The following is a 25,958-nucleotide window of genomic DNA, read 5'->3' as shown; positions in this document are numbered from 1 at the left end:
GAGACAGAGAACGACTGGAGGAACGTGTTGCTCAGCTGGAGGCCACTTTGAATTTTGAACAAAATAAATTTGAGAAAGAAAGAGAGAAGGCCAAACTAGACATGAAGGAGATGATCATCAGACAGGTCCAAACCACCAGAGAGCTGCAGGATTCTCTGAATCATTGTGAGGAAGAGAAAATTTATTTAATGAGAGACAGAGAACGACTGGAGGAACGTGTTGCTCAGCTGGAGGCCACTTCGGAAATTGAACAAAATAAATTTGAGAAAGAAAGAGAGAAGGCCAAACTAGACATGGAGGAGATGATCATCAGACAGGTCCAAACCACCAGGGATCTGCAGGATTCCCTGAATCATTGTGAGGAAGAGAAACTCTATTTAATGAGAGACAGAGAGCGACTAGATGAACGTGTTGCTCAGCTGGAGGAGACTTTGGAGTTTGTACAAAATAAATTTGAGAAAGAAACAGAGAAGTCAAAACTAGACATGGAGGAGATGATCACCTCACAGCTCCAAACCACCTGGGATCTCCAGAATTCCCTGATTTACTGTGAAGAAGAGAATAAGATTGCAAAGCATGAAAGAGAAAATTAAATGAGAGACAGAGAGCGACTAGATGAACGTGTTGCTCAGCTGGAGGCCACTTTGGAATTTAAACAAAATAAATTTGAGAAAGAAAAAGAGAAGACCAAACTAGACATGGAGGAGATGATCACCTCACAGCTCCAAACCACCAGGGATCTCCAGAATTCCCTAATTTACTGTGAAGAAGAGAAGAAGATAGCAAAGCATGAGAGAAATAATTTGATGAGAGACCGAGAGCGACTGGAGGAACATGTTGCACAGCTGAAGGAAACTTTCAAATTTGAGCAATATAGATTCAGGAAAGAAAAAAGAAGACCAAATTAGACATTGAGAACATGATCACCTCACACCTTCAAACCACCAGGGATCTCCAGGATTCCCTGATTCACTGTGAGGAAGAGAAGAAGACTGCAAAGGATGAGAGAGATACTTTGATGAGAGACAGAGAGCGACTGGAGGAACGTGTTGCTCAGCTGGAGGAAACTTTGGAATCTGAGAGAAATAAATGGAAGGAAAAACTAAAGGCCAAACAACAGATCAATCACTTAATACACAACTTCTGCAATAATTCATTAAGAACAGGAAATGGCAGCAGTGGAGAGCAAAATATCTGCAAATCTCTGGGCAGGTTTAGATTCAGCATTTGAGCACATGTTATACATATAATAAAGTACAAAAATATATCTATGTTTATTTAATATTTAATTTATTAAATATTTAATAAAAATTAAATGTTTAAATATTGTGTGTGTTTTGTTTCTATTATTAAAGTGTTGAACATCATTTAAATTCAACTAAGAATTAAAATCCAAATGATAAAATGTTGGGAAAATGTGACAAAAGTAAATTATATTAAAATAAAGGTTCCATTCAAACTATGGAAGCTGTTGCTGCAAAAAGCTGATGTCCAATGTGCATAAATAGAAAAAGTTTTCATGATGAGTCCTTTAAAAAATTAAAGTAAATATAAAGTAACCATATCGTTCCAATTCATACCGGTCGAGATTCGGGTTACTAATGACCGACACAGCTACTGGAGGAAGTTCAGGATCCAGGATTGTGGTGTTAAAGTTTAAGACTTTATGCAGTAGAAATAAATTTACATGGAGGTTTCCAATAACACAGTCCACACACAGTCTTTATAAACCCTCTTCAGCTACATGTGTAACGCCCACATTCCTCATTATTCTCTAAAAAGTAGCATGTAATTCTCTTATGGGCGCTTCATGACCCTCTGTCCCGTCCACAACTTCAACTCTTGGCTGTCTGTTCTTCTGACACATTTATTACTCTTGACAAATCACCCTTCAAGAATAAGAGATGTTGTGCTCATTACTGCTTCATTACTGCTGATTCTAATCACACATTCAGCACTTCCTTATATACCGACCATAATCACAGTGTTAATGATCAGTGTAATTACTGTAAACATATAAATGCTGTGGTGACCCCAGTGTGTCATGCTGCATGATGGCACTGCTGGAGGATTACGCCAATGGAAGATTAAGGAGAGAAAGAGACTCCAGGGACCATGATGATTTCTTGGCCCATGATGATGACTGGATAATAAGCTGATTTAGATTCCTACAGCTGTGCTCCTGGATCTATGTGCTGAATTGGGTCCAGTACTACAGAGGGAAACACACCGGAACCATGCCATCCCCGTCCAAATACAGGTCCTCACCACTCTGGGGTTAATGACAACAGGTTGTTTCTAGTGGGAAATGGCAGACAGGGAAATACTTTATATAAATGTTATATATAATTAACTTTTTCACAAAGACCTTCTTTAGATATAATATAATTCTATTAAATCTCATGCTAGAGGTCTGGTATCTGCCCCTGAGTGTCATAATGCCTGTCATTTTGGATGTTATTATTAAGGTGGGTAGTCGATACATCAGGTTTCTCTTCACTGTGGCACACTGACCTGCTTCAGCACATGATTCCTTTATCCTGACACATAGCAGTGTAGGGAACAGACTACAGGCAGCTGCAGGACGTGATGACTGGCTTCTTGGTGACTTTAACAACATGTAGAAATTGTAAACATTGTCCTGATGTAGTCTATAATATGACAGGTGACAGAGGCTTCACCCCTCAGACGCTCCTCACCTCCTTAAATGCAGATGTGGAGCTCTGGATGTCTCAGGTGGCAGATTTCTATACCACCTGGAAAATGTGTGTAAGATTATCAGGGTGTGTGGTGTTTTGCACAATGTGGCACTGAGGACCAGTTTCCCTCTCCCTCCTGACCTCCCTCCCCCTCAGCATTATGACCCCGAGCCACAGCCCCCTGCCCCACAAGAGGGATATAAACAAGATGCAAGAATCCATGAGGAGGTCATACGGCATTTGAAAGGAAGACAAAAATCATGGTTTAACTTCATCTTTTAATAATTGTGCAATTTTACTTTTTGTCACATTTTCCCAAAAGTTTATCATGTGGATTTTAATTATTTATCTTAAAAGCATCCTCCAGTTGAGAAACACTGATTTAGAATCAGGATTTAAATGATGTCGAACACTTCAATAAACACGTGATTTCATATTTTAGATTTTTATTGATTTTATTAATTATTATTGGACATGGAGAGGTTTAGCTTTCAGTTCCTGTCCTTGATGTCCAGACTCACTTGCCTTTTTTTTCTTAAATTTTTTACTGGAATAGGTGATAGTCGTCTGATCCAGTCCGGCAAAAGAGCAGATATAGAACTGTGAGACTTCAGTGAGGACCACACCGCATTGTAAATCCTCAAATCACCACCGTGACGTCTCGATGAGAATACCACTGATTCTTTTCCGATTGTGTGACATTTGTGACAAAGGATAGGACGACAATTCCAATCACGATGTTTCGCTGGTTCAGTTGTCCATAGAACATAGCCACAGAAGGTGATGGTGTAGTACGTTACAAAGGTGCTTTGCATGACGAAGTCTGTTAAGAGAAAACTGTGAGTGCTCGGAGCAACCAGTGAGCTGGCAGGAACTCCAAACGATTGGGCAAGGGTAATAGCCCTACGCACATGATAGATACGGGTGATCAGCTGAAGTCCTGCAGGAAGATCATAGACAGAGTTCTGGATAGAATCTAGCCACATTCCCTCTGGGGAGAACATGTCAGTGTGGTGCAGAATGTCCATCACCGGTCTGAACGGGTCCTCATCAGTTTCCCAAACAAATTCGTCCTTTTTTGGTGGAAACCTGAACTATTTACGGGGTAAAAGATGGCACCGTTTACCTAAAGTACAGATAGACTGGCACCACAGGCAATTCTTTTGAAGAACAAGTAAATAACAAGCATAGCAGGTAGCTCCAAAGGTTTCAAAGTTGAAGTGATACTCCTCAGTACATGTACGATGTACGCACACGTGCCTTGATGCAGACGCATACCTTGCAGAAGCCACCTTTGTTCACCAGCTGCCATGTTCCTGCACACAGCATAAAACACACACAACAACAACATGATTTATATACGATATAATCAAAGGATCAGAATTAAAGCGTAGAAAGAGTTTAGTGCTTTTAGTTATAAGGAAACGTTTGTTACAGACATTTTTTCTAATCGATCTAATCATTTCTTCTGACTGGGAGCAGGTGTGTTTCCAGCTTCAGAGCCAAACCCCAGTGCTGCCAAACCGCCACAGACGAGACGTCCACTCATCGTCCTCTACCGCCGCAGACGAGACGTTCACTCGTCGTCCTCTAAAACCTTGTGTGAAACAAACACAAACAAACAAACAAACAAACACAGTAACGTAATGCATGCACAAGTTTCTTTAAAGATCTTGTTTTTAATATTGTACATCATAATAGACGACAGCATGAAAGTGATGCAACATACTGCACTAATGAGCTCACGAAAAAACACATTAATGTAAATGTAATGCACGTATGAGAATTTAGTTTTTAAGATACATGAATCTGTTGTTGTTTGTCGTTAACGTAACATATAATAAGAGATAGTAGCTTGAAAAGTGATGCAATGTACAACTACCATGCGGAAAAATACATGAATACACAATATCATACACAAAAAAGTTCTTTCTAATGATCTGTTCTTTATGTTAATGCAGTTGATTGTAAAAGACAGTAACACATGAAGTGCTGCAGTATATTAGTACATCATGATCACCAAAGATCAGAACAACAACCAGAACAACACCATAATAGACAATAAAATACAGGAAAATATGCACAAGTCTATTGTGGTTCATGTGGGTGGTCATGTAGTAAATTTTACCTGAGTTTTCTCAAAGTCTAATTCCAGAAAATATACGTGCCGTGGACTACAGTTGAACTCCTGGAGAATAAAAGATGGACAAACTCGTGCCCAGTGTTGTGCTGGTTACTAAGAAATAGTGACTGGACTGGAGTGGACTGGAGTGACTGGAGTTTCTGGAGGAGCTTCCACAGATTGAAGTTGCTGTTTATCACAGTAAATATGACCTTTGAACCAGAAAGACAAAGCTTACATTAGACTAAAAGTTATTTTTTGTTTTTATACTCAACTAAAGTGAAATAATGAGCATATTTCTACTTTGAGAAACTTGTCTTGCCTCGACTCGCCATTACTGCCGCACAGACCTGAATAAACGGAGACACGCGTGTTTACAGTGGTTCATCCTCCAATCCTACAATGCGACGCTGCTGTAAACAGGTCAGACTGTAGTCTACACTTTAGCCCAAATTCATTCATTTAAAAAAGTAACGGATAACGCACCATATGGCAACGGTAACGGAGTTACTTTATTTTGAAAAGTAACGCATTACAGTATTAGTTACTGTCAAAAGTAATTTCGTTACAGTAACACGTTACTGCCCAACACTGGTAATAATAATATGTAAAAAGTATTAAGCATGTAGTGCAAACTAATTACTAATGTATGTAAGTATAATTAAATTAAGTATTCTACAAACTATTTTATTCTTTAAATAAACCACTGTATTGTTTTTTCCAATTATAAAACAATAAATAATATTTTACACAATGTATAAATACTTAATTTGAGCACCAGAAAAATACAATACATACAAATTACCTCATAAAAAGAAAGAAAAATTTTTTTTGGACAACAGTGAATCCCGTATTCTCTGTGATCACATCAATAAAATACATTTACTACACACTGTAAAAAAAAAATAAACCCCATGAAATATCAACAGCATGTGATTGAAACCCAACACAGTCAACTACAATACATTATTACCATTGTGCCAAGTTTGCCCTAAATTTCACCACAACTTTCTAATTAGACTTGGACACTTATTCATCACGATAACATCGATTGTTAAACACACACACACACACATACACACACACACACACACACACACACACACACACACACACACACACACACACACACACACAGACCACAAAGAGAGAGAGAGCATCTGACACATTACAAAAATAACTTTTATTTGAAAATGCAACAACAACATTGGACTTTGCATCAAACATCTGTACAATCCAGAGCAGCCTTTGTAACTTCTAGGTCTCATTTCACATTCTCCAATTTTCCGCGTACCTCAGCCAACTCTTTCTGTAGATATTTTTCCTCAGCATCCAACTCAGCAAATTTTCTCATCACTTTTACACCGAGCTCTGTCAACTCCTGATGAACTCCTTGTCTCGTAACACCTTCATCCAACACTGAATACTACACAAAAAAACAACATTTTCTTCATATTTTATACCATGCCCTTGTACCACCATTAAGACTACACCAATATATTTAACACAATATAAAATGCATAATACTCACTGCTAATGAGCAAAACTGATCTCTTAATAACACAAACTCTTCCCCTTCCACATGTGGAATTTTGGACGGACTTGTAAATGCCATTTTCCTGCAACAACAAAACACATATAATGCATTTATAAATATCTCACTACAAAATCAACAAAAACAAATCCTTTACACTCATTAAACATGACAGAAAATATTTACCTTTTACAGTATTGTGATGCACGCTTTACTGCAGCTACAATGCACTGAACAGCGCCACCACCAGTTCACTATGACAAACTTATCCTTGAAAACCCGTTACAATAAAGAGTCTCACACACCTAAAATACACCCCTAACCACAAAGTCACACCCCTTTTATTTCAGACATAAAGTATATTTATAACTTTAACTCCAGCATTCCTAAAACAATGCTATTGTAATAATATAAAATATGATATGTATTTTATAGATACCTATGCTACACGATCATTTATGTTAAATGTAACTTTCTTATATCCTATTAATATTCACAATATGTTTGTCAAATTCCCACACATAATGAAATATATTCCTGTTCAATGATGAACATTTTGACTCATATTTAATATATTTTTAACACAGTAATATATATTGCTCTAAATAATAAAACAAACAATAACAGTTACCTGCAACTATAATTACCACAAACTCATACAGCACAATACATGACCCTACATTGAAACAACACTTTCCCTACTTCTTTCCTTTATCATGTTTTACCCAATTTCATGCAAAATAATACAAAAATAAGCACTATAAATAACAATAACAAATATACTATTAATAAATAAATACAGCAATTATTGTGATCTCCTATCACATATGTCCGTTTCAAACAATATACATACTAATAATTACACTTAAGTATTCTACAAACTATTTTATTATTTAACAAACCACTGCATAGTTTTTACAATTACAACACAATAGACAAACTTTTAGACAATATATAAATAATTTATTTGAGCACTAGAAAAATACAATAAGATTAAATTAAATTTAAATTAGATTTAATTAAAGGGGACAAAAAGTATATGCCAATTACAGTAAATCCTGACAATTTTAGAAATGTAGCATAAACACTAATATAGTCAGAACTTTACATCCTGATGACTCTAATAATGATCCTAAAACAAACAGTGCATGTAGCCAGCATTCACACTCTATTCATATAGACTGCCTTCACACTAATAGCTATCATCAACACAGTAATCACCTGATAATGTGCTCTCATAATGCACACACACACAAAAGAAGTCGTTAAGAGGATTATCCATCTGCCTCCTCTCTACAGATGTAATATATTTTCACAATGTTTGATTTATAAACATCTCACATTTCTTAAACCTCTTCATATAATTTTAATTGACTTTTCTCATAGAAGCTACATTTTTATTTACTCTTCTCTTCACAACTCTTTCATGTAAACATAACACATATAAAAAAGTATTTCATTAATTCCATATATAGTGCAGTCAAAAAGACCAATTAAAGCACAATAACTTATAAAGTACTTTTTGTGTTGTTAACTCGGTTTATTACAACCAACATTACATTAATAAAACACACATCCCCTTAATGTACAATGAGAAAAAAGAACCTTGTTTCACAAAATGACTGCACCCCAAACAATTTTCTACACTTTAAATCTACCTCCTGCACATATTCCCTTCACATTCAAAATGTTCTTACCTGTTTAAAATATACAGACCTACTACTACAAACCACCATAAATACTTCTTGCAAAACACAATATAAATATGCCCCAAGCATCCATGCAACACAACACAACTCCACATCATATTTACTTTTCACAATATCCATAAAACGATTGTAACTATTTATTATTTCCTTATAAACTACAGCTTCTACTAGCAATTACTTCTAATAACTATTGCAACATTGCATACACACAAGTAACGATTATGTTCTAAAAAAAAACACATGCACAGATAAACAATGCCCACCCTGCCCCCATTTTTCTTAACTCCACCCCTTACTACTGACACTTTAAATACAGAGCAACCTTTCTCACCACTCAAACTTCTTCTGATGCATCCTAGACGCAACTATGGAACAACGAGGTAACTTAACATAGCAATAGCACATTTCATACAGCCTCTCTATTTGTACACATACTCTTCATCTTATATTCACTCACCTTCTCTGTCTCTCTACAGAACAGACATTAATAACATCAACAATCAACTAAAGAACTTTCAACATACCCCAAGGTAAAAAATTAATATTTACACTCGCAACAATATACAATAAAATCTTGCTTCATTTGACATTTTCTAACACATTTTCCCTTCTATCCTACAGGACTACAAGTCTGCTTGCTAACAGACGCCATGTGTCGAGGTATTGAGGACTACCCACCAGATGCAGAATGCTGGATTCACCCAGACACGACTCTTGAGAGATCTTCTAAACAACACATAGACCACTTTGAGACAATACACAACAGTGCGTTGGTACTACTCCACATCGGAACCAATGACATTGCAAGTGGAGCAGCCCCATCACTGATCATCCAACGAATGAAAGCACTAACAACTTCAATCTCTCAAGCAAATCCTCACATTCTGTATTTTGCAATTAGTGCTGTCTTGCCACGACCTACAGATGACTCAGCAAAAAAAACTACAGTGAAACAATACAACACTATGCTACACCACTGAACTACTCACACAGACAACATCATCTTTCTGAACACAACAAAACTTTCCTCAAACATGGAAAAATAGTCTACCCCTATACAGACAAGATGGCCTCCACCTTAATCAACAAGGAAAACACAAACTTTTTACATACTTTCAGCAGTTCCTTTGGCATTTTTGTCACTTTTCAACACAAACCAAACAATGTTAGTATCACATGACATTTTTGTCAGACTGGTTTTCATTAATGACCATAACATGTTGCCTTTCTACAACAATAAATGCCATTCTCTTTGTTTGCAACCATTTTGACTTATTCTTGCATTTCACTATTTACCATACATACATTATAAATACTTTCAAAATGTATTCAACATAAAAATTCCTTCTATTTTTCCACTTTAAAGCACTTCACCTACATATTTACTGAATTCTCTACAATTCTTTACAATGCTAAACTTCACATGTTTGATAACAGTCCAGGCCTGAACACATCAAAAGAACATTATTCCATTTTTATTAGAGCGCCACCTGCTGGCAACAGGAAAAGGCAATTTTTCCACTAACTTAAACATGCAAAGTCCAATCTGCACCAAACTTTCACTTGTTTAAAAAACACTCATGGCCTAAGAACGCCTATTATAATTGTTCCGTTTCTTTATTATTATTAGGCTCGAGCACCGATGGTGCGAGGACTCTATTGTAATCCCTCTGTTTCTTAATTATTATTTTTTTTTAAATTGCTTGAAAAGTCCCGAAAAATTGCACACACATCAAAAATGGCGAAACTTTAGTTTTGATATGTTTTTCTAAAGTGGCTGTGGCAAAATGGCTCAACAGCGCCACCTATGCAGAGTCAAATCTGGTGCAGATTGGACTTTGCATGTTTAAATTAGTGTTTTCTAAAGTGGCTGTGGCAAAATGGCTCAACAGCGCCACCTATACACTTTCAACGGTGTGTGCCTCAAGCTATGTTTCATGTACATGTATGAAAATCGATACACACATGTAACACACTAGTACCTACAAAAAAAGTATCTTGGTATGAAATCCGAAACCCAACAGGAAGTCGGGTATTTTTTATTTTATGAGCACATTTATTGTCGTTTTTGCCATTTTCAGATGTTGTATTTTAACAAACTCCTCCTAGAGATCAACACTAAATTTGGTTTGCACAATCTAAATGTTAAATTGCAAAGATCTTGAGTTTTCATTAAAGGGTGTGTCCGTGGCGGCCTGACAAATTTTGATGTTTTGCCATCAAAAAGGAAGTTGCTATAACTCAGACATACAATGTCCAATCTGCCCCAAACTTCTCATGTTTGATACGACTCCTGATCTGAACAGATCTACATGCCCATATTCAGTATTAGTTATAGCGCCACCTGCTGGCAAAAAGAAATGTCATATTTTACACTGTACTTCACTCTCAGAAACACATTTCAACATGCCACGCAATACCAAACTAAGCTATAAACACGTTCAACCGTGCAACACTTGACTAAGTGCTGATGTTTGCGATTACATCACAAAACAGAAAGTTGTTTGGAACTCAGGCATACAATGACCGATCAGCTCCAAACTTCACATGTTTGATAAAAGTCCTGGACTGATGACAATATTTATGACAATATGCATTTACGGTCCTACTGGCAGCAGGAAGTGTGGCACTTTAAAATGACTGTGCTATAATTCTCCTGTCTTTACTCGCTTACATGCACCTCGCCCACTGTTCACTGTTTTCCTCAGGCCAACCGGTGGCGGTGAGCCAAGGTGCGAGGGCCCGTTCATCGCTGCTTTAATTTGTATTGTTTTCCAGCACAGTAATGTGATGAATGTAAATAGTGTTATGTTTGCATCATTATGCTATAAAACACATATTATCCCGTTAAGTTCGGAGCATGCGCAGAAAGAACCGGAGACATGACTGCACAGTCTTTTTTACTCGTTTACTCTCACACTGCAAACACACCCACATACAGCACGAGAGTGCCCTCTAATTGCTTTTAGATATTATAACATTAATGCAAAAACATTACAAATACAGTACAGATCCAGTTTACTGGGTGAGAGAGAGAGAAAACCGGGGGCGGAGCATCTCTGTGTGACGTCACAGTAAGGCAACTTCTATGTAAATCAGAATGCGTCTCTGTTTCTCTCATTTCCGAGGTTTGTGCGTGTGAGTAAAGAGACGTAAACATGTTGCTCTTCAGAAGATTTGGAGAGATTTATCAAACCAAAGAAAAGAGGAAAACTAAACAGATTGCTGAAATGAAGGAGAAGCTGAAACACATGGAGAAGGTAGTAAAAGACTTAAATGCATTTATTAATCAGATGATAGAGAAGATAGCAGAAGAGAAAGAAGAGAAAGCCATTCTGCTACAGACGGTGCAAAAACTGGAGGCTACTTTGGCTTCTGAGCGAAAGCAGCGGGAACAGGACATAAATCGTAGAAATGACACACAGCTCCAGTACATCACTGAGCTCCAGTCTTTCCTGAAACTCTACGAGAAATCTGTAGAACGTGAGAGAGAGATCTGCGTGAGAAAACAAAAGCGACTGCTGGAACGTGTTGCTCAGCTCGAGGTCACTTTGAAAAGAGAGAAAGAAAGAAGGCCATACTAGACATGGAGGAGAGGAACAATATACCACTCCAGGCCATCAGAGAGCTTCAGGATTCATTAAATCTCTGTGAGAAAGAGAACAATAATTTAATGAGAGACCGAGACCAACTGGAGACACGTCTTGCTATGCAAGAGGCCACTTTGCTTTCTGAGCAAAATAAACTCAGGAAAGAAAAAGAGAAGGCCAAACAAGACCTGGAGGAAATGACCACCTCACACCTCCAAACCACCAGGAAGCTCCAGGATTCCCTCAACCACTGTGAGGAAGAGAAAAAGAGGGCAGAGCACAAGAGAAATAATTTGATGAGAGAACAAGCGCAACTGGAGGAACTTGTTGTTCAGCTGGAGGACATTTTGGAATTTGTGAGTGAATTGAAGAAAAAAACAAAAGACCAAACAAAACATCACTCGCTTTAAAACCAGATTCCTCAATAATTCACGAAGAACAGGAAATGGCAGCACCGGAGAGCAACAATCTACAAAGCTCTGGGCAGGTTTAGATTTAGCCATGCCATACATATAATAAAGTACAAAACACATCAAAGTTTATTGTAATATTTAATACAAATTTATATTTTAATATTGTGTGTTTTGTGTCTTTTATTAAAGTGTTGGACTTCATTTAAATCGTAACTAAGAATTAAAATCCACATGATGAAATGTTGGGAAAATGTGACAAAAGTAAATGATAATAAAATAAAGGTTCTGATTGAAATCATTTGAACATGAACAGAAGTTAAACTGATCAAAACTATCGATTGCTGCAAAAAGTTTAGTTTGAATGCAGCCTTATAACATCTACTGCTCAAATATAACTTCTGACCACCTCAGTTATGTTAAAAACATCAGAAATAAATCTTTGAATTCAAAACGTTAGAAAATAACAATGTCATTTAATAGATTTATTTTAATAATTCAATCAATTCAGTTAAAAAAGATTTGGTTCGGTAATTTTGACTCCTTAGATTTAGTTTAAGTCACTGAGTCAGTTCACTGGAATTGATTCAATAAAGTCTGAATCGATTGATTCACCAGGAAATGACTCGATTCCACAGTTTCAGAAAAATCTACAACATAAAACAGTCGTGTCTCCTTATAAATATTACTTTTAAAGACACTTTTGTTCTGTTTGTGGAAAAACCAGCAGGTGGTCAGAAAGTTCCTTCTCTGTTTCTGGGTCAGTTTGAGGGGTTCACCTCAGTCCTCTTTAAATGCTTTTAATTTTCTTTCTCTGAATTATGCTGCTGTTAATCTCTTCCATACATCATACATTCTTATACAGGGGTCCAGACTGCGACTAAAATGCTCAACCAAAAATAATAATTTGTGAGTAATATTTTTTATGAGATTCCCACCTGCGTCCATATAAATTTGCACGGTATGACCGAGTAATCTGCATGTCATGACTTTTGATGTGCGTGTTCTGTGAGGAATTGTTTGAAAAAACACTTTCCTTTTGTGTTACGGGGCTGAGACTTGCAGAATCGCATTTTTAGCCCCTAAGAAGATCAGTCATGAAAGCACCTGCACGACTGTGCCAGACAGTGTTGTGCTGGTTACTAAGAAATAGTGACTAGTTACAGTTACTCGTTACTTCATTCAAAAAGTAACTCAATTACTTTGTTGATTATTTACACCTTTAACTTTTTAGTTACTTTTTTAAAGAACGTTCTCTAATGTTCCCATTAATGCCCTTTTATGTGTTATGGTTTATACAAACACAAAACTGACTTAAACACAAAGTCATTTTTAAACACTATTTTATTAAAGTCAGAGCAGCACAAACTGAATATATCACAAGCATTTCTGAAATAAATAACAAAACAAGTTGAATAATATAAACGGAAACGTAATGCATTTTATAATGCATAAAATTAGTGTTCGAACATATAACAGAAATGTCTCTGTGGCTACTAAACTAACCATTATTTTTAACAAACAAATATTTTTAATAACAAATGTGTGCTTATTTATTTGAAACAACAAATGGTGCTTACTAGCAAGGACCTGAATGAATGTTAATTTGAGTTTTACTCTCCAAACCAGTGGTTGTACCGCATGAGAAGAAGTCTCTCAAACCTTTGGTCAGACAGCTTGTTCCTCTTTGGAGACAGTACCAGACTTCCCAGGCTGAAAAGTCTCTCAACAGGTGCACTTAATGGAGTAGCTGCATTTTTCTTCAGAGAAATTTCCTTTATTGTGGGAAATTGTATCGGTTGTTCTCAAGTAGGTCATTACTTCAGTTTCCACAGTGCTGAAGGTATCATCAGCCTCCTCAAAACGTAAAAAGTCCTGCACATTGAAGGAGCTTGAGTCTGGTGTTGTCTGAGACACAGGCATCTTGGCTGCTTGCTGAACAGGGCCAGGGTGAGGGATGAGCTTGTGACACTCTGCTGCAAACATTCCTTTGACCATCTCTTTCTTCCTCTGGTCTCTCAACCATCGCAGTTTAAACATAAGAAATGAGAAAGCTGCCAGTATTGCATTGTTGCTTTCCAAAACGGATGCAAATCGTGTTTTGATTGCCTGCAGAAAAAAAAAAAACCCACAGTGACACAGATTTAAGAATGAGTGAAAGATTCCCTCTATGTACATTCTATGAAAGCTGTACACCACTGTGATTTTTGACCTATAGATATGAGTTATAAAATAATTTAAACATCACAAAAACACACACATTAAGAAACTAAAAATATACGTGCAACTGATTGGACAAAACTAAAACTTTATTTTTGCAAAAAAGGAATTATGGTATTATTACTGTTTCTTTTTCATCCAGTGGGTAGGTGCAGTACAGTGTGTGAATAGAAAAAATATTTTTGCACTTTACATTCTTTTCATTTCTTACGCTATATTGGTGCTTGCTCAGCTAAAAATATTAATGTTTACATCTATAAACTTCATTTGAATATTGATAAATGTTTCTTACCTGAACTATGGCATCAGGTAGGCCAGTTGCAATAATCAGGCCTTCTTTTATCTCCAGTAGCTTCAACATCAAAACATTTATTGTGGGCAGGAGGGCTATCCAGGAGGGCTATTGAAGGATATCCAGAGCAACTGTGAGAGGCTTCATGATGGCACAGTATTCCCTCAGAAACTGAAACTCCCTCTCACCAATACATTTTAGCTCTAAATGATTAGAGATGGTACTCAAGTCAGTCATGAGTATTTCAACTATTCTCGCCACAGCATCATAAAATAAATTCCACCTTGTGGAGCATGGCACAAGCAGTTTTTTGCCAACCAAATCGCCCACTAACTCTGAAGCCAAAGTCGACCAGCTAGCCTTACTCCACAGTGCTGCAAATGTATAATAGAGTATTTGGAAATGTATTTATATTAAACAATTTAAATGTTTTATCAGCCAGGATAAAAATAATCTACAATGGTTGTACCTCACTCTCCTGGTTGTTCTTCTGGAATATTTAAAGTATGATCATTCTAAATAAAGTAGTAGTTCTAAATCAGAGTAGTGCAGTGGTGGGCCATCAGGGCCAGCAAGTTCTTCTCTGCTGGCCTAAACATTATCAGAAGCACTGATCTACAATTACAACCTAAATTCCAATATTTGTTCGATGAAATTGTGAGTTTTTCTTGGCTGCACTGCTTCCAGTATGTGAATGTTAGATTTTTTTTCTATTTGCTGCCATGTCAATCTAATCTGCCCAGGGTCTTCAGAATCAGTTGTGCTGGCCGATGTACCTTAGACTATTTTAGCAATGGATCTGTTTCTTTAACCAATCAGATTTCAAATTCGCCTCACAAGACCAGCTAGCTGGCCCAGACTAGCATCAGCATTCTTCTGTCCTCTGATTGGTTCGTCAGAGCGAAACTGTTACAGCCAAGTTGGACTGGCAAAACATGTCTGTAGCGATCCACACACATTAATACATCAGTTAGACTGATGTAGGAAGAGAAATTGATTTGGTCTCGGACGTTGTTAAAAATCCATTTTCAAGAAAAGCTAGACATCTAGAAAAGCCAGGTAGCCCAACCCTAAAGCTAGTTAGCTTGTCTCAGCCCGGGAAAGGGTTTGTTCACCACTTCCAGACCAGTGAAGACGAGCAATACCACTGATACCACAGGAGCGTTGCAAATTATGAGTATGCATTATGAGTATGCATCTCTGGAGAGTAAGTTGTATTTCATTTACATTTTTAAATGTTTTTGTCATGTTATTAGACAAATATTGATTCTAAACTGCTCCACATGATATAGATGGCACAGTTGCGGTTGTAGTGTAAAGGTTTGAAGCTTGCTTTAGTAAAATGGTATTCACCCTCCATATGCAAAATGCCTCTCTCTCTGTAATGCCACTCATTGTTATATTGTGTTTTTGTATAGTATTGATGGTTTCTATAATGTCGACATGATAGTGGTGGTATTAAGAGGTGAATTAAATCAGGTAAGTCCACACTGAAGGCGGAGGTACCAAATGCACGGCCCGTCACTGGAGTAGTGTTAACACAACAAAGAACACAGACACTCACCATTGCTGTTGCTCACTGAAGTAAATAAATGCACTGATGTTTTCATGTTAGAGAAACACATCAAAATGTAACTGCTGGCAAAACCCACATCCTCTCCTTATGCCGCTACTACCAAGAACAACAGAGGTAATGAAATGGCCATTAACTATTTTCTTTGTTACTAAGGGTCACAGACATGAAATTGCAGAATACAAGACCGATGCAGTAAATTATTCACAAAGAATCCCTCCCAAGGACAAGTGAGCATTAAACTGGGTTGACAATGAAGGACTGGGTTTGAACTAGGCAGGCGCTACCCTTCTCTCTAAGGCCAATCTCTTCATTCTGCCATGACTGAGAAATGCTACAAAGCAGTAGCCACATAACTCACAGCAAGCTCTATAAAATGTGGTATGATTTACTATTGATTAACATTATTAAGAAACATTGAAGATGTGAGCTTATCGAAATCAGATTCAGATTGAGTTCACACTTGTATTCTTAAGAATCCAGGATGTAAATATTTACCTTAAAAAGCTGTAGTATAGGAACATTTCTCAAAATCTCAGTGGAACCATGTGAATTAAACTTAGAGAACTCACTCAAATGTCCCTATGTTTTGCCCAATAATAGTTTTAGCCAATCAAATGAGTTTCTTTTCTAACGTTGCTCTGTGTTTCACTACAGGAATCGCTTTGGGCGTGACCAACTACAGAAGCTCCTATGACACCACATCTGTCTTAACAGGTCGACCCGTCTGTCCCCCTCTTACAATGTCATTCACACTTTCTTCCCATGAAGGACCACATCAAGCTCTCTCAGCATATCCAGTTTTAAATGAGTACAGGGAGGTTGCATCTCACCCATGTCCTTCTTCATATGGAGGAACCATCTCGGGCAGAGACCCTCACCTGATGTTCATCGTGCGCATGGGCCCTGTAACCGCAATGCACTAAAAGCATATAGAATCAGAGACTCAAGGGCATGGCTCCACTGGGGTTTGAACCCAAGACCTTCTGCGTGTAAAGCAGACGTGACGACCACTACACTATGGAACCTGCTGCCGAGAGGGTTGATGTCCAATGTGCATAAATAGAAACATATCTCTCAAAATTTAACTGGGAAAATATTAATTCAACTTAGAAAATTCACTGACTCAAATGTCACAATCATCTCCACTGTTTTGAGCATGTTAAGCTCCAGGTTTTTATGACTGCACCATGTCTCTCAGGTCTTTCTTCACTGAAGCAGGGTCGTTGGCTGAAAACTGATTTTACAGCTTTTTAGAGTAGCTCCTCTTAGCCACTCTATGAGGATCAATAATAAGGATTAATCTTCCTCATATTACTGAATTAATCATGTACTACAGAATTTGAAAAGAACTTGGATCCTGTCAACCGAGAACAGGAAGCTGAGGGTACATTTGGAAACAAGTTTTTCGAAGCTGTATAGTTGCAATCTGGAGAACATTTTGCCTGAATCGATATTTCTGCTCATTCATGCTGTTTAGTTGACTGTATGGTTCCATAATGTAGTGGTCATCACATCTGTTTTACATGCAGAAACTCCTGAGCTCAACTCCCAGTGGAACCATGCAGCTGGCAAACATGAATGAGGTTTATATTTTTGTGAACAGTTATGTTAAGAAAGCGAAGATATTCCCTAAAATTTGAACACAATTCTGCAAATAAAAACAAGTTGGCATTTTTCTGCATTGCGCTTGTAACAGCATTCCAGAAGTAGAATCAGAATTAAGTGCATGGTTCTACTGGGGTTCGAACCAAGGCATTCTGCGTGTAAAGCAGGCGTGATGACCATTACACTATGGAACCTGTTGCTGAGAAGGATTATGTCCAATGTGCATAAAGATAAACATCTCTCAAAATCTAACTGGAAAAATAAAAATAAAGGTTTTGCCCAATAATAGTTTTAGCGATGCAAATGAGTTTATTACTGCTGCTGACATTACTGAGTAAAATGCCGCTTCCTCAGAAGACCACACACAGTAGGCTCATGACCACCGAGTGAAAGATCTCCAGCATCTTAATGCACTTAATGCAAAAAACAAAAAAACAGGTTCCGTGTAGTAATTCATCACTTCTGCTTTACATGCAGGAGGTTCTGGGTTTGATTCCCAGTGGAATCATGTATAAAACAAATATAATGTAAGATTGTGTTTCTTCTTCTTTTAAACCATAGCGTGGTTGTGATCACCTCTGCTTCACACACAAAAGTGGCCGTAAAACTGTAAGGAGAGAGACAAAAGCTGAGTCCCATGTGCTAGGTGGCCAAGAGTTTTAAATAAAAAATACAATGAAAGTAAATATAAATAAAACCGTATTCTGCTAGAGGGAAAGAAATTCCACCATTAGGGTCCCTTAACTGGTTCCATTGTGTAGTGTAAACACAATTTTCTCTTTTTCTCACTCTGGATGTATACAGTTTTTGAAAAGTGGGCAGGGGGACACCGATAACCATTGCAGCCGTCTAAACTGTCCTCTGTAATCCTCTGATGTCTGATTTTACAGCTGAGCAGAACCAGACAGTTATTAAAGCAACTCCTGTTGAACTTTCTAAGCTGGTGAAGGAAGTACATCCTCTGTTAAGCCTTTTTAACAATGGAGTCGATGTGATTGTCCCACTACATGCCCTGAGAGATGGTGGTGCCCAGGAACCTGAATGACTCCACTGCTGCCATAGTGCTGTTAATGATGGTGAGTGGGGGGAGAGCAGGGGGTTTCACCTAAAATCCACAATCATCTCCACTGTTTTGAGCGTGTTAAGCTCCAGGTTTTTATGACTGCACCATGTCTCTCAGGCCTTTCTTCACTGAAGCAGGGTCGTGGAGTCAGTGGAGTCAAAGCTGAAAAGTTGCAATCTGGAAACATATGCAGGTGCAGGTGATTGTGTGGATCCATAGGGTAGTGGTCATCACATCTGCTTTACAGGTCCTTCTGCGACCCACAGTGGAACCATGCAGCTAGCAAACATGAATGAGCTTCATGTATTTGTCACAAATTGTTACTAAATCCTTGAAAAAAATAAACAACTTTTGGTGTTTCTGCATTGTGCTTGCAACAGAAATGGACAATAGGAATTCCAAAACGCTCAAGAGCATGGCTCCACTGGGGGTTGAACCCAGGACCTCCTGCGAGTAAAGGAGATGTGATGACCGTTAATGCTGTAAGAGAAGTTGGACACTAAGGAAGGAGAAAAGGAGAACTACAGGGGAATAAAGTTGATCAGTCACACCATGAAGTTATAGGAAATAGTGGAAGCCAGGCTGAGTTTATTCATTAGTTATTTATCCAGTTATCATCTGTTAACCTGTTATTTCAACAAAACCAGATTTTCTCCTGCAAACCAAGTTCAAGAAAATGCTACAAGGAATTGACTCCCATGTCGTGTTTGCTGGACTTTAGAATGTAATACTTTATTGCACTGAGGTGCTTTAGTACATAAAGGTCTTCATTTCATTTTTATTATCATTATATGCAGATTTACATATTTATGAAACCCAAAGAGATAAAATTATTAAATTTCCAATATTTGGTTTGATTAAACAATGTTATTTGGGTGTTATATAATCAACACATCCTCGTCAAAGCAAGGAACATTCATAAACCCCCAAAAACTATAATAATGATGATAATAATAATAATAATAATAATAATAATAATAATAATAATAATAATAAAAATAATACAGTGGAACCCGGTTATGTCGATGTCCTAGGGGGTCGCCAGAAAGCATCGAGGTAACCGATGATCGAGATAAACAAAAATCAATATAGCGGCAATATATTAACGTGCTTAAAATTTCTGTATGTACATGATGTGCGTTAATAAATGAGAATGTGCATGCACGTGTTTTTGAAGGTTTTTTTTACACAACAGCGTTGCCGCGATTTGTTTGATGAAGGCATGCTATAAAAATACATACAGTACATGTTTATCTGTCAGGAATCCACCTGCCACGCCCCCTTCGGCCCCCTTCAGCGTGTCAGGTGTTTTCTCGGCCGCTTTCTCTGAAGCTCCGCTTCAATTGCGCACATATGGTGCTCGTTTATCATCATCACCAGCTCCTATTTAAACTTCCACACTCTCACTGTCCGTTATTGTTGGTATATGTTGGTTCACGGCGGTCGTTGTTATCGCTCATGTGTATCTCGGTACGTGTCTTCCCACCGGCACTCTCTCAACGGCTGCTCTTTTCTTCCCAAAGCGCATCGCGGATTCTTTCACGTGGGTGTCAGTCAGAACAGATCGATGCTTTGATTTCACGTGTTTCAGGGTAGAAAACATAGACTTTGTGGGGGGTGTTTTTTTTATGTGCGTGTTCACTTCGCTCGAGTTCAATACGTTTTTTTCGTCAAATGCGCATGTGCGTGAGATGAATATACAGCAGGGGTGGGCAATTAATTTTTACAAGGGGCCACATGAGAAACCTGAATTGTGTCAGAGGGCCACACCAACGATAATATTTTAGGGATGCACCGAAATGAAAATTCAATTTAAATGGCAATGAAATCCATCATTTTTTGTGTTATGCCTTTTGCCTTGGCACCATCACTGGAAAACTTTCCTGCCTTTTCAAAAACGTCCGCTACAGACGGAGTGCGCATGCTCGGATTGACTTTACTTTTCTGCGCGTTCTTCTCATATTTAGAATGGCAATCGTGATGTTTGGATTTCAGGTGATAAATTCAACCCGACTTGGAGAAACTCTTTGCAGATACACCCCCCTTCCCTCTCTTGAAATTTCAGCATTGCATGTTTTGCAAATCGCTCTCCACACACCGCAGACATGTTGCTCTTATCCAGATAACCGTGTGCTGCTGCGCTTTTTTTATTGCGTCATTACAATTGGGTTTTTGCCGTGTTGTTTCGGTGATTAAGGTATTTCCGGAAATTCTCGGTGCATCCCTGTAATTTATGATTGGCCTCATGCCAAGGTCTGATATACCGCAAAGTTTCCCAGTAGGGGCGAGCTCATTTAAGTCTTAAAAATACCGTTTTGAACTTAAGCAAAGCGAACACGCACATTAAAAATCAAACACACACAAACTTCGAAAGAAACATAAGAGCCGCATGAAACCAGCCAAAGAGCCGCATGCGGCTCGGGAGCCGTGGGTTGGCCACCCCTGATATAGAGTGTTGGTGAACTGGTATATTTGTATGCTGTCGTCCCCTCACATTCACACGTTCACTCAGTTTTGTTGACGTTGGTGTGGTGGGTCGTCTCTTATCCCAGAGATCCCTCATGTCTGTGTTACCTTCTGGTTCTCCCTTTTAGTTATGCTGCAATAGCGAGTCTTGCCAGAGTCCAGACTGCAAAGTGACATTAACTTTCATACAACAATAAGAACACTTAATAATCCATATCCTTCTCTCTCTCTCTCTCTCTCTCTCTCTCTCTTGTTCTCGGTCGAGTTAAACATGCTCTTGAGGCTCCAGTGACCACTGTTCCTGCTCCTCTCCCCTCCGTGGATCTTCACACTTCGTCCAGGTCTGCCTCTGGATAGTGTTCTCTTCGACTGGAGGCCACTCTGTGCAGCTTGGACGGTTTCTCATCAACACCTTGGGTGGTTCCACGAAATTCCGGAGTAAGAAGGAGCGCTTTGAGAATGGATTGGACTGTAGTTAATGTCAGCAGTCTGCTACACTGACTCAGGAATACAGTTCGCTTCTGATCGTCATCACTGTACCTGGCAACATTGTATATCTGCTTCAAATGGACATTCGGTGCAACCCAGATGAGGATGGGTTCCCTCTTGAGTCTGGTTCCTCTCAAGGTTTCTTCCTTATGCCATCTCGGGGAGTTTTTCCTTGCCACAGTTGCTCATCAGGGACAAACTTACTTACAAAGAACATATTTACTTTTAATCACCACATTATCTGTGTAAAGTTGCTTTGAGACAATTCTCATTGTTAAAAGCGCTATACAAACAAAATTGAATTGAATTGAATTGAATTGAATTGAATTGAATTGAATTGAATTCAAGTCAAGTCAAGTCAAGTCAAGTTTATTTGTATAGCGCTTTTCACAACAGACATTGTCTCAAAGCAGCTTTACACAAATCAACAGTGATGGTGAATGGTGTGAATTTGTCCCTGATGAGCAGCCGTGGCGACTGTGGCAAGGAAAAACTCCCTTAGATGTTATGAGGAAGAAACCTTGAGAGGAACCAGACTCAAAAAGGGAACCCATCCTCATCTGGGTGACATCAAGAGTTTGATCATAAATCTTTCAACAATAAAGAACACTGGACAGTGAGAACTAACATGATTACTGGAGTATAAGATTATAAGTGCTGTTCTTTCTGCAGTCTTATACAGTCTATATGGTTAGTAGCTCCGAGTTTTATGAGCTCAGCATTTGTGATCACCACAGATCCAGCATCAGCTTCTCCATGCCAGAGCCTTTAAACACTCCAGGAGGTCCAATGTCAAAACTCCACACATGTAGCGGGATCCAAATGGCACTGTTTGTGAGTTTGTGAAACTCCACACATGTAGCGGGATCCAAATGGATGTTTGTGAGTTCGGCATCTACTTCTTCAAAGGTCCGTAATCATCACGAGGTGGGAGGTGACTGGAGCTGGCCAAACCTCAGGGTGTCTTGGGATGGGGAGAGAAAGAGAAGCAGTGGAGAGGAATTAGCGTAGCTGCTGTTCATGATATTAACAGCACAAGTTGATAATGTGCATGTGATCAGATGTTCTGGAGCACAAGGTTATGATGCGATGTGTGTTATGTGTAGGCTTTGCTAAAAAGATATGTTTTTAATCTACACTTAAACTGGGAGAGTGTATCTGAGCCCCGAACACCGTCAGGAAGACTATTCCAGAGTTTAGGAGCTAAATGTGAAAATGCTCTACCACCTTTAGTGGACTTTGCTATTCTAGGAACTACTAGAAGCCCAGAGTTTTGAGATCTCAGGGAGCGTGGTGGATTGTAGCGTGTTAAAAGACTGGATAGATATATGGGGGCCAAACCATTTAGTGCTTTATAAGTGAGGAGTAATAGTTTGTAGTCTATTCGAAACTTAACAGGAAGCCAATGTAGGGACGATAAGATCGGGGTTATGTGATCATATTTTCTTGACCTTGTAAGAACTCTGGCTGCTGCATTCTGGACTAACTGAAGCTTGTTTATTAATGATGCAGGACATCCACCTAGTAACGCATTACAGTAGTCTATTCTGGAGGTCATGAACGCATGGACGAGCTTCTCTGCATCAGATATAGATAACATGTTTCTTAACTTAGAAATATTTCTAAGGTGAAAGAAGGCTGTTTTTGTAACTTGATTGATGTGATTTTTGAAAGACAAGTCGCTGTCTAAAATAACACCCAGGTCTTTTACCGTTGAACTAGTGGTTACAGAACATCCGTCTAAATGCAGGTTGAGATGCTGGAGCGTCTGTATACTAGTTTTTGGGCCGATGAGCAAAATCTCAGTCTTATCAGAATTTAAAAGTAGAAAGTTATGGGTCATCCAATCTCTTAGTTCCTTAACACACTCAGTTATCCGGGTTAATTGAGCTGTATCGCCTGGTTTAGATGAGATATATAGCTGAGTATCATCAGCATAACAATGGAAGCTAATTCCATGCCTTCTAATAATATTTCCTAATGGAAGCATGTATATTGTGAAGAGCAGGGGTCCTAGAACTGAACCTTGCGGCACGCCATAATTTACTTGCATTAGCCTGGATAGCTCTCCATTTAAATCTACGAAATGGTAACGATCAGACAGGTAGGATTTAAACCAGCTTAATGCCTGTCCCTGAATGCCGATGTAATTTTGTAAGCGATCTAGGAGGAGATCATGGTCTATAGTGTCGAATGCAGCACTAAGATCTAGTAAAACCAACAGCGAAATGAAGCCTTGGTCTGAAGCTAAAAACAGGTCATTAGTTATTTTAACTAGAGCAGTTTCTGTGCTATGATGGGGCCTAAAACCTGACTGAAATTCTTCAAAGATATTGTTCTCTTGCAGGTGGGAACATAACTGTGCAGCGACAATCTTTTCTAAAATCTTAGACATAAATGGGAGATTTGAAATTGGTCTGTAATTTGATAACGTGTTTGGATCCAGATTAGGTTTTTTAATGAGGGGCTTAATAACTGCTAACTTGAGGGATTTAGGGACGTGACCTAAAGATAGTGAGGAGTTAATAATATTTAGAAGAGGTTCACCAGTTGTATATAACACTTCCTTCAGTAATTTAGTAGGAATGGGATCTAACTGACATGTTGTCGATTTAGCTTTGGTAATAACATTATACAGCTCTTCCTGTCCTATACATGTAAAATTTTCTCTCCAGATTACGGGCTGTTCTCTTGAGGGCATGTGTATGACTATTATACCAAGGTGCAGGTGCTTGTTCTCTAACCTTTTTTAACCGGATGGGGGCAACGGTGTCTAATGTGCTAGTGAGGATAAGGTCTATGTTCTTAGTTATCTCATCAAGATTATTAGTAGTTATGGGTTTAGTGAGAAATTGAGATAAATCAGGCAGGTTATTTATGAATCTGTCCTTAGTGGTTGGAACAATAGTCCTACCAAGTCGATAACGTGGTGCAACACGGCTAATCTGCTCTACCGGTAGTGTGTACAGTATGAGGTAATGGTCTGTGATGTCATCACTCTGAGGTAAAATATCTATATCAGTGACGTCTGCTCCGTGGGATATTATTAAGTCTAGTGTGTGATTAAAGCGAATAGTTGGTCTGGTGACGTTTTGTTTAACCCCAAAAGAGTTTAATAAGTCAACAAATGATAATCCTATAGCATCGTTTACATCATCTACATGAATATTAAAATCTCCTACAAGCAGCACTTTATCAAAATCGATCAAGAGGTCTGAAAGAAAACAAGCAAACTCTTGAAGAAAATCAGCGTAGGGCCCTGGGGGTCTGTACACGGTGACCAGAGCGAGTTTTCTATGTATGTCTGAAAGTACAACTTTAAGAACGAGCACTTCAAATGATTTAAAGCTGAATCCTAACATCTGACTAACATTAAGAGAAGCAGTATAAATGGTTCCTACACCCCCCCCACGACCAGTCTGACGGGGCTCATGCTTATAATCATATCCTGACGGTGTCGACTCGTTTAGACCCATATAATCACCTGGTTTAATCCAGGTCTCAGTGAGACAGAGTGCATCGAGATTATTCTCTGTGATCATCTCATTTATAATCAGTGCTTTGGGTGCAAGTGATCTAATGTTTAAAAGACCAAACTTTAAAACTTTTGGTGTTTGTTTATCTGGCATTTTCAGTTTTAACTTCAATGAGATTGTTTCTGGGTCTTGTGTATTTACTTCTTGGTTTTGCTACACGAGGAATAGATACAGTTTCTATAAACTGGGCTGTGTGTGAACTTGTAACTATTTGGTTTGTTGTATAAATGTTCTCATTGTCGAAGATTTCCTGATGTCTTACCAGTCAGATGGTGTGAAGTATCCTGGAGATGTTATCTGATAGCACTGCTGCTCCAACTCTGCTGGGGTGCAGGCCATCAGGGCGGAAGAACCTAGGACGCTCCCAGAAACAGTTCCAGTTATTAACAAAGAGAAGTTTATGTTCTCGACACCATGACTGTAACCATTCATTTAGAGCTAAAAGTCTACTAAACTTCTCAGCCCCTCGCTGGTAAGTGGGAAGAGGTCCTGACACTATAATCCTCGTTGTGGGTGATGTGCTGCGTACCGTCTCCACCAGGATCCTGAAATCCCTCTTTAATATCTCCGTTTGCCTCAGCCTGGTGTCGTTCGTTCCGGCATGAAGAACAACCGCTCCGAAGTTCTCTTTCAGGATCGCGGGTACC

General features: G+C 38.6%; 2 protein-coding genes and 1 long non-coding RNA gene across 3 annotated transcripts in view; 1 reads left to right on the top strand and 2 right to left on the bottom strand.

The window, feature by feature from the left end:
- Window positions 1-25,958, top strand: part of LOC124384578 (zinc finger protein 850-like) — a 1,373,244-nt gene that overhangs the window by 93,550 nt on the left and 1,253,736 nt on the right. The window lies entirely within an intron of this gene.
- Window positions 1-25,958, bottom strand: part of LOC124384657 (leucine-rich repeat flightless-interacting protein 1-like) — a 794,289-nt gene that overhangs the window by 202,758 nt on the left and 565,573 nt on the right. The gene's annotated exons all lie outside the window — the stretch shown is intronic.
- LOC124384686 overlaps window positions 1-25,958 on the bottom strand; it is a 201,839-nt gene that overhangs the window by 69,080 nt on the left and 106,801 nt on the right. The gene's annotated exons all lie outside the window — the stretch shown is intronic.

The sequence above is a fragment of the Silurus meridionalis genome, chromosome 4 (genome assembly GCF_014805685.1).
Source record: "Silurus meridionalis isolate SWU-2019-XX chromosome 4, ASM1480568v1, whole genome shotgun sequence".
Taxonomy (NCBI): Eukaryota; Metazoa; Chordata; class Actinopteri; order Siluriformes; family Siluridae; genus Silurus; species Silurus meridionalis.
Note: the sequence above shows the minus strand (reverse complement) of the source record. Positions and strands in the feature narration are given on the sequence as shown.